The sequence below is a fragment of the Cupressus sempervirens genome, chromosome 8 (genome assembly GCF_028749045.1).
Source record: "Cupressus sempervirens isolate cs-2001-9-10 chromosome 8, ASM2874904v1, whole genome shotgun sequence".
Classification (NCBI taxonomy): domain Eukaryota; kingdom Viridiplantae; phylum Streptophyta; class Pinopsida; order Cupressales; family Cupressaceae; genus Cupressus; species Cupressus sempervirens.
The window spans coordinates 775,439,614-775,450,499 of NC_143125.1; the positions used below are offsets into that span (position 1 = coordinate 775,439,614).

Genomic DNA, 10,886 nt, shown 5'->3' on the forward strand with positions numbered 1-10,886 from the left:
TGGATTCAAGTATGATTTGGGGGTTCATTTTAAGCACTAAAAAGAAGTGTGTATGATTTTGCTTCCTTAAAAAAAAAATGGCCAAGATCTCCCACAAGAAGAAGAAGAAGAAGAAGTAGATGGAATAAGAAGAATATAGACAAGAAGAGGAAGAAGAATTCCAAGTGCTTTGTCCACCTATAAGCTTGAAAAATCTGCAAATGCTATGAGATAGACTATGAGTTCCTTTGTCTTCTTCATGCTCATGTGGACCTACAAAACCAATTTATACAATCCTACCAATCACAAAAACAAGCAAAATTAGCCAAAATCAGCAAATGACATACAAAACTTGACTAAAAAAGCTAATGAAGATGACCCATGCGGGGTCCCACCGGGCGTGCCAAAATGTATATGAGCAATGTTAGTATGCTAATAGAAACCAAATTTAAATAGAGCTTCTACAAACTAAACAAAATTCATAAACTTCAAGATAGACTAAGATGGGCTCTCAATTGAGAATATGAGCCATTAATGGACTCTCTCAATAACAAGCTCTCTTGTTGAGTAGCTTTATCTAAATGGATAGGATGTATGCTCAATATGCTTCCAAAGGCTTCAATGGATGATTATGGATTTTTGGTGTGGATAGATGGCTTTAGTATGGATTTGGCTCTCAAAATAGCATTATAACTTTACTTCATGGATTGTGTTATTTTGCAAAGGGGAAGGATCCAATTTATAGGCAAGAGGCTTGAGGGATTGAGGGCTAAGATGCAAGGATGGAAAAAAGCTTATGGAGGGCTCAGATTGCATGAGAGGAGAGCACATGGATTGTGCTTCCTTACAGCCAATCAAAGAGTGACACATGTCACATGGTGAGAGGATGGAGGAAAGGGGATGGATGAGTCAACAAAGGAGGCTCAAGGGATAAAATCTTTATAAAGACCCTCGTAATGACTTGTAAGAGCAATAAAAGGGCTTGTAAGAGTCATTTATGACCTAGTGGACTTCATAAAGTTTTATGGTTGAGATATTTTGAGGGTGATGAGAGCAATTTCGACTTGGACTTGATTAGGAAGGTTTTAAGCTTTTTTAGGCTTGTGCAAATGATTAGAGGATGGATTAGGATGGTTTAGGATTAGCTTAGGGATAGGCAAGTGGATGGCATTTAATGAGGGTGGGTGAAGGAGGAGATATTTGTTAACTTTGGCTTGGGTTAGAAAGTTTTAACTCATGTTTAAGGAATGTGACAAGGTTAGGAGGGGATTAGGATTAGGTTTAAAGACATCTTCTAGAAGAGTCTAGACTTTGGATGAGGATAAAGACTTTCTAGAATAGTCTAGAATTTCCTAGGATGAGGATGAAGACTTTCTAGAAGAGTCTAGAACTTCTTAGGATGAAGATAAATTAGATTTTTAAGAAATAAATAAAATTTTATTTATTTCAAGGGTTTGGGTTGAGGAGATATTTATTAAAACTTTTTTAATAAACATGAGGATTAATATTTAATTTTAATTAAATATTTTGAGTTGGGATTAGGGGTAGGAAATGATGAGATTAGCCTTTAATCGAAATTAAAGAAGGATTAGAAGATTTTGGAAGAGGTTATTGGTCATAAGGAAATTGGCCAAGTTTTGGGCAAAAAATAAATTTTTTATTTATTTTAAGATTTTTGGTCAATTTATTAATTAAATAATTAATAAATAAGGAAATAATGTTTAAATAAGATTTAAACATTTTTGGGAGGGATTCCTTAATTAAATATTTTTAATTAAGATAAAGGGATTTAATGGCATAAAAATTAATTAATTAAATAATTAATTAATTAATTAATTAATGATGATGTCATCAGGGATTCTTTTCAGAAAATAAAAATACTTTATTTTTTAAAGGTTTTTAGGTGTCTACACCTAGGGTTTCGAGGACCCCTAAGGACATATGTCATCATGTAATGTGTCGAAGCGGGTCATAGGTCAACCTATGACCCCCTTCGACCCATAAGAATGATTCTAATATGTCCCTAGGGGTCCTAGGACCTCTAGGGATATATGTCATTATGTAATGGGTCGAAGGGGATCATAAGTCAACCTATGAGCCCCTTCAACCCATATGAATGATTCTAATATATCCCTAGGGGTGCTAGGACCCCTAGGGACATATGTCGTCATGTAATGGGTCAAAGGGGGTCATAGGTCAACCTATGATGCCCTTTGACCCATATGGACGATTCTAATATGTCCCTAGGGGTCCTAGGACCCCTAGGGACATATGTCATCATTTAATGGGTCGAAGGGGGTCATAGGTCAACCTATGACCCCCTTTGACCCAGAAGAACGATTCTAATATGTCCCTATGGGTCCTAGACCCCTAGGGACATATGTCATCATTTAATGGGTTGAATGAGGTCATAGGTCAACCTATGACCCCCTTTGACCCATAAGAACGATTCTAATATGTCCTTAGGGGTCCTAGGACCCCTAGGGACATATGTCGTAATGTAATGCATTAAAAGGGTTCATAGGTCAACCTATGACCTCCTTCGACCCATAAGAACGATTCTAATATGTCACTAGGGTTTCTAGGACCCCTAGGGACATATGTTGTTATCTAATGGGTCGAAGGGGGTCATAGGTCAACCTATGACCGCCTTTGACTCATATATATTAATAATATACATATATATTAATAACATACATATTAATATAATAATATATATTAATAACACACACACACACACACACACATATATGGTTATTATATTTAATAAAAATATTACGTTACTATATATATATTAATAACATACTTATATATATATATATATATATATATAACGTTATTATCTTTAGTAAAAATAATAATAATATAAATTATATTTATAGATTATAATGAGAATAACATAATATATTATTATATATTAATATATTATATGTTATATCTTTACATTACGTTATAATATATATATATATATATATATATATATATATATATATATATTATAATACATATTTACATAGTAATATAAAAAAAAAAATTTTATAAATTATAAGCTATAAAATATTATGTTATAATATATATTACATTATTATATATATTAATAACACAAACACACACACACACACACACACACACACAGATATATATATAACTTTATTATATTTAATAAAAATATTACGTTATTATATATATATATTAATAACATACTTATATATATATATATAATATATATATTACGTTATTATATTTAGTAAAAATAATAATAATATAAATTATATTTATAGATTATAATGAGAATAACATAATATATTATTATATATTAATATATTATATGTTATATCTTTACATTACGTTATAATATATATATATATATATTATATAATACATATTTACATAGTAATATAACAAAAATAATTTATAAATCATAAGCTATAAGTCTTAAATCCGATTTTCCCTCCAAAATGGGTTGGGATTTCAAATTTCCCACCAAAATTCACCTAGCCATATCGGATATCCGATTTCAAATCTGATATCCGATTAGGCTTGGTATTTACCAAGCCTACTCGGTCAACCCAAAAGACGTGTTTGAAGAGGGTTTTAGTGATACTTAGACTTCGGGTAGTCGTCTGACAATGTTATTTTGATTGAAATTGAATGAAATGAAAAGGGTTTTTTAATATCACTCTGAAGATTCCATCAATATAATTTCTGTCAAATTCTGAGATCGATAACTATTTATTAGTTAATTATCAATGAAGATTATTGTAAAGTGTTGATTGACATACTGATTGAAAAACAGCTATAATTTTCAAACGGTATAACATTTTTTAAATCTAAAAGTTGCGTCACATTCTATGCTTCGCCTAGTATAAGAAAAAATAAAATAAAATTAAATTTGGTAAAATTTTCTATTAATTAAGGTGGTCAGACACAGGACTTTTTTTTTTCCGAAAAAGTTTTGGTAAAAAATTCATATTTAATTATTTATTTGGAATAAAAATATCGAAAAAATATGCGTCACATCCGGGCATGAGTCTACTTTTCATATCTATAATTATATTTTAAAAAATATTATCATTTGATTTTGATTAAGGTGGTCAGACATACACCTACTTTTTATTTTTGCCCTGAAATTTTTGTAGTACTGCATTAAAATTCAACCTTTTGACCAATCAATTATTTTTTTCTCCTGATAAGGCCTAGTAGTTTAGAAACTACATTCAATTTCTTACAGATTATTTTCTTACAACTTTTTGATATAAAGTCCATAACCACTTTAAAATTATGTGTCAAGTTGACATAACCTTGATTTTTTGATTTTTCACTGCTACTTAAGGCCATAGTTTGGTACACCATGATCCTGCACATACCCTACAAGAGATAGAGATAATGGAGATGGAAGATGTTGCCAAATATGTACGCAACACATCTGCAAAAGTAGATGCGTTTCCGTCCATGATGAAAGAGGTCTATGATGATCATATTACAAACAAAGGTCGTAATACAATTTCAATATCTGAAGAATATGTGATGTACTTACATCATTATGGAGAGCTATACACATGGTCCATATGATGATTTCACATTTTTCAAATCTTCACTTATTACTTTATCTAGATAATTGTACTAGGAGATATTGTTCTCCTTTCATCTATGTATCGAAATAATAAATAAACGATTTAACTTTTTATCTCAAATTCTTCTCAACTATACTTCCAAATATTTGAAATGCTTTTTGTTGACCTTTTTTTTTGTATTATTAAAGCTTTTACATGAGATATATCATTAATATGTTGATCATTAAATTATGTATAAAATTGATGTGTTATTTCTAACTATTAACCCACTCTAAAGCATAATATTCATTTTATAATCATTTTAAGTGTAATCATTACCTCAATAATGTTTAGTAATCCTTCATTGTACACTATTCATGCTAAGCATAATTAACATTAATTAATTGTATATTTATAAATGTAACTAATAAAGTTATAAAACTACATAAGGAACATTTTAATCCTTATATTGTTCTATTATGCTAATAGGCATGTGTAAGGAGAACGAGCTACCCTCATAAATGTAATTCTAAACATAACAATAACTGTAGCTTTGACCGTGGTCCTACTTCTCCCCTAACTCTAATCCTAACCATAATTCTAATGCTTTGTCTACCCCTAACTCAAACTATAACCCTAACTCAGATTCTAACCATAAACCTAATCCTAACCCTAACCCTTACCCTAACCTTTTATGTACCCTTATCTCTAACCCTAATTGTAATGCTAAACTTAACCTTGACCCTATCTCTAACCCTAACCCTAACCCTAACCCTAACCCTAACCCCAATCCTAACCCTAACTCTAATCCTAACACTAACACTGACCCTACCCCTACCCCTAACTCTAACTCTAAATATAACTCTACCATAATTATAATATAACCCTAACCCTAACCCTAACTTTAATGCTGACTGAAACCCTAACCCTAACCTTAACTCTAAACTTAACCTTGACTCAAACTCGTACCTTAACCTTAACCCTGATGTAACTCTATACATATCCCTAACTCAATATGTAAAACTAACACTAACCATAACCCTAAATCTAATCCTTTCTCTACCCCTTTCTCTAACTCCAACCATAATCATAACCATAACCGAAACCCTACTGTACCCCAAACTCTAACCGCGAATCTAACTCTACCATAATTGTACTTTAATATTAGCCCTAGCCCTAACCCTAAATCTATCCTTAAAGTTGACTCAAAACTCTAACGTTAACCCTAACTCTAACATTAACCCTAATCATAATATTTAATCTTTTTGAAACTCTAACCCTAACCTTGACCCTGACTGTAACCCTCCCCCTACCTCTAATTGTAGCCCTAAATCTAACTCTACCATAATTGGACTTTAACTCTAACCCTAGCAATTATTTTAACCCTAATCATAATATTAAATGTCTTTGTAACTCCAACCCTAACCCTAACCCTAACTATAAGCCTACCTCTACCTCTAATTGTGGTCCTAAATCTAACTCTACCATAATTGGACTTTAACTCTACCCCTAAAAATTATTTTAACCCTAAAGCTAACTCTAACCCTAACCCTTTCTATACGCCTATCTCCAACCCTGACCCTAACTCTAATTCTAACCTTAACACTAACACTGACCCTAATCCTTAACCCAATCATACCCCTAACTCTAACTCTAACTATAAATCTAACTCTACCATAATTAGACTCTAATCCTAACCGTATCCCTTTGTTTAATCTTCACTAAAACCCTAACTCTAACCTTAACCCTGATTCAAAACTCTAACTCTAACCTTAACCCTAACTCAAAACTCGAACTTTAACCTTAACCCTTACTTTAATCTTGACAAAAATCCTAACCCTAACTCTAACCTTAACCCTAATTCAAAACTCTAATTCTAAACCTAACCCTAACTCTAACCCTAACAATAGTCATAATCCTAAAATAACCCTAACCACAACTCTAACTCTATTTGTAACTCTAATCCTGACCCTAACTCTTGCTCTAATTGTAACCCTAACCCTAATTCTAATTAAAATCCTAACCCTAACCCTAACCCTAATTTAAATCTTAATGCTAACCCTAACCTTTACTTTAGTCTTGATTAAAACCTTAACCCTAACTCTAACCTTAACCTTGATTCAAAACTCTAATTCTAAACCTAACCCTAACTCTAACCCTAAAAATAGTCATAATCCTAAAATAGCCCTTGCCCTAGCCCTAACCATAACTCTAACTCTAATTGTAACTCTAATCCTGACCCTAACTCTAGCTCTAATTGTAACCCTAACCCTAATTTAAATCTTAATGCTAACCCTAACCCTATTTCTAATCCTAACCATAATCATAACTCTACTCTTAAATATAACAATTTACCTAATAATATCCTTAAAATAAGATTGAATCAAAGTGATGCAAATAAACAATATATATAGAATTAAAAAAAAATGTTGAAGAATGATTTTATACTAAGTTTATATGACTACAATTTTATAGTAAGTTTATACAACTAAATTTAAAAAGAAAAAAATAAATCAATACTAACCATATCAAAAAAAGAAAAATTAAAAAATAATTTATCTGTTGCGCCGCGACTACTACTAGCTAATATATATATATATATTATGCCGAGAGTAATCATTCTTGAGGCGCCTATTTTTTTTCATAAATTTCAATTATAAAATAACTTTGAGATTAAATAAAAATAGGCACCGCGAAAACGATTACTCTCGACGTAATAAATAAATATATATATATATATATATATATATATATATATATATATATATAAGCTAGTAGAGTACCCTTTTGTACAAAGTAAAATCCACTCTTTATTAGGTGTAACCATGCTACTTTTGATGACATAAGGGTGTGTTTCTTTTTCCCCACACTTATACTTTTAACCGACTCCCTTCCAATTCTATCTTCTTCCTTCTAAATATTCCTACAGCTTGCGTCAGTTTGTACTGTGCCTAAAAAACAAATATTAAAATAATAAAAAGGTATATGGAAAATAAAGTGAAGAATCTGATTCTGGGCATTCCAGAATCCACAACACGAGGGTTTTAAAGTCTGCACGACAAATGAAAGGAAATTTAGCCCCCTTAATATGTCACGATAAGGTTCTATGGAGGGAGCTTTTAGGTTTCCCTTGAATATTATTTTGAATAATCGGTTTTATTTTTAAATTGATTTGAATTTTAAATAAATTGACCTCCCTTTAAAAAAATTCTTCTCCCATTTTAATAAATAATTTAATTTCCAAATACAAATTATTATGTTTAAATTAAATAATGATATTATAATATATTCCAACAAAAGATTTGTGTAAAATGATTTTGTTTTTAACTCTCTCCAATGGACCAAGGATTATAACAATCTACTTATAGAGAAGTTGATTAGTTGAAGGGACAGTTCGGACAAGGGAATTCCAGGGTTTTTATTCATTTTACCGCTCAAGTGGTTGTGGTAGTTAGGTTTCTGTTTGTGATAAGGATAAGAAGTGAGATACATATTATGCAGCTGAAGTGAGGCATCAATTTGGGGGAAAATAGCCGTATCTTTGTCTGAATAAGATTTAAGGTGGCCTTGATCATCAGGTTAAGGTTGAGTTTAAAGCCTGAATCGATTGTTTAAATTTACAAGTGGAAATTTTATTAAAATTCTTGTTTGCTTGATGTAGGCACAAATCTGGTCAAGATATGTCAGTTTCAGTTGTAAGTTTTGGTTGTGGAGCAGGTTGAGGATTGTTGATGCGATGCCGAAGTAGTTGTCTAAATCTGAGGGTTTGGCTGTGCTTTTTAACGTCATGACTGCCGAGAGAGTTTATTCAAATATGGAGTCGGCAAGTCTTCTGAATGGCGCCTACGAAGAGCAGGTTTACAGAGCAAGTCAGTATTATTTAGCCAGGCAAAACGTTTCTTCGGAGTTATCATTTCTCTGTGGAGGAAAGTTTCAAAGAGAAGCTCAGGAGGTCTATCCAGAGGCTTAAAGAAGGATCATTGGAAGAAATTATGAATGAATCTCTCCGAAATTTGATGAAAGCGATGAGAGGCTTTATGAGCCGCCGTTACGAAAATCTTTTCAAGGGAAATTTGAAGAAGAAAAGGAATCTGTTGTTTGGTTCCTGTTTTCCATCTCTGCGCAAACCTAGAACTACAGGGAAGGTTTTGAGCTATTGTTCTTGATTAAATGGTGCTCTGTTGTTCTCAATTTCCACTTCGCCTTTTCTGTGCTTGTACATTCATGCTGTTCATTTCCTCTACGGCTATAATAATGATTTTTATCGAGATTAAATGTACATATAATTTATCAGTTGGAGAAAATTGATTGTATAAATAATAAATGTTCAGTTTTACTGCAAATGCAAAAATGAAAGTATCCACGCAAACCCGGTGGATTGTCCTGTGATCTTTATTATGATTTGCTAAAAAAAGAGTCACTTGTTGCTTGAGCTACTCTGGAAGTAAATATCAGATGACAAGCAAACAGCCGGCTATTAATAAAGTCAAATGGCTAGTTCAGTTGTCAATAGACTGCTCTGTTTTTTTCTCTTGACAGATTACTTTTCTTAGGTGAATTTAATGTCTCTTGTGGCGCTTAACTAATTAATGTTTACTAGAGCTATTTCATTTTGTAATTCGTTAGGTTATGTCGCACATCATGCAAGAGATGGTCAAACTCGAATCAGAGACTATCGTCTGGTTAATTTGAAACTCTCTTTCATATAATACAGTTGTTACAATGATTTTCACTATTTTCACTAGCTAGAAGAGGATAATTTGTTTTGAAACGCAAGAGGAAGAGAACTACAAGAGCTTAACAAAAGCTCCAAGGTATCTCATCCAGATTCATTAATAACTTGAGAGATAAATCTGAGGGATGTTTCAATATCTTTTACTTATATGTAAATTGAAATTCAAACTTAAGTCAATACTACAAAAATAAGTATTAATACTTTTTTGATGGGTAATAATATGTTCTTGTGTTATTGTTTAATTAAAATTCGCTAGCATTCATCTTCTAACATACCTCCATTCAACAAAGGTACTTTATGAATAAAATAGCATAACCCTTCAACTCTCACAACAAATTTTACTCAATAATGTAAAACTAATACATATTAATTTCTATTATATTCAAATATTAATCTTGAGAAATTTATGGTATTATTCAAAATTTCTTAAATTTTTTTTTTTTTAACATGAACAATTTATTAAACAGGTATTATAAAAGTTAAACATAAAATATATAAAAAATAATTATATTTATAATTTATATAAAATTTGTCATAATAATGAGGAGACAAATCAACTTTTTAATAATAACTAAGTAAGATGTGTCTAAAATATAAAAAAATATTGAATAAGATATATGTTAATAAATTATGTTTTTAAAAATAAATGAGTGCAAATGCTTTAATTACAATTAAAATTATTAATGTAGAAACAAATTAATTAATTATATATATATGTGTGTGTGTGTATGTGTAGGACCAGAAAAAAGGGCTAAAAGCATAACATACTATGAGAAAATCACAAAACTCAATAATCATATGTTAGCACCCACTAGTCTACCATGAAAGCCAAACTAAACAAAATAAAGCAAGCATAATCAAAAACTCCCTTTTTCGTTTGTAGCTCTCATGTCTTTCTTTCTTCTCCAAATGATTGTAGCTCTAAAGTTGCTTATAGTGCACACAAAATTGAAGCAAAAGCCTATGATAGTGATAATGCCATGAGAATACTTGAAGTGTGATTTTATGTAAGAGAGAGAATGCAAAATGCAAATTAGAGACTCAAGACTTCAGCATTCTAGATTCAAGAGACTCAAGGACCCCCACAAAAATGAGAGGAAGAGTGTCCAATTTATAATTGACATGGAGGATGAGAGCATTGGATTTGTCACCCACAGACATGCGATGTGGCAAGAGATTCCTATGACGCATATGACGGAATATGCCAAAAATAAGATTCTATGACACATGCAAGTCAAATTTGGAAGAGAATCTATGACGCGTCATAAGATTCCTCAACCCACTTAAAGCCAAGAATCTATGACGAATAAGCCAAATAGGGACATGCGTAAGAGGTAATAATAATTCCTATGACGCATATGACAAAATATGCCAAAAGTAAGATTCTATGACACACAAGAGTCAAATTTGGAAGAGAATCTATGACGCGTCATAAGATTCCTCAACCCACTTAAAGCCAAGAATCTACGATGAATAAGCCAAATAGGGACATGCGTGAGAGATAAGAATATTTAATTATGACAAATCTCAGCCAAGTGTCAAAGGAGAATCCACGAGGTGTCACATCCAAGTGTCATGATGATGGAATATTTTATGGAATATTTGAATTAAAAATCCTC

The 10,886-nt window shown here is 31.5% G+C and overlaps 1 long non-coding RNA gene across 2 annotated transcripts; it reads left to right on the top strand.

Moving 5' to 3' along the window:
• Window positions 1-7,998: 7,998 nt before the first annotated feature.
• LOC149544713 (uncharacterized) lies at window positions 7,999-8,927 on the top strand. Of its 2 annotated transcripts, none has more exons than XR_016355294.1 (2): window positions 7,999-8,116; window positions 8,194-8,927. It is a non-coding gene; the product is annotated as an uncharacterized LOC149544713 (long non-coding RNA). The 2 variants fall into 2 exon arrangements; XR_016355295.1 differs by having other exon boundaries at window positions 8,026-8,110.
• Window positions 8,928-10,886: the final 1,959 nt, after the last annotated feature.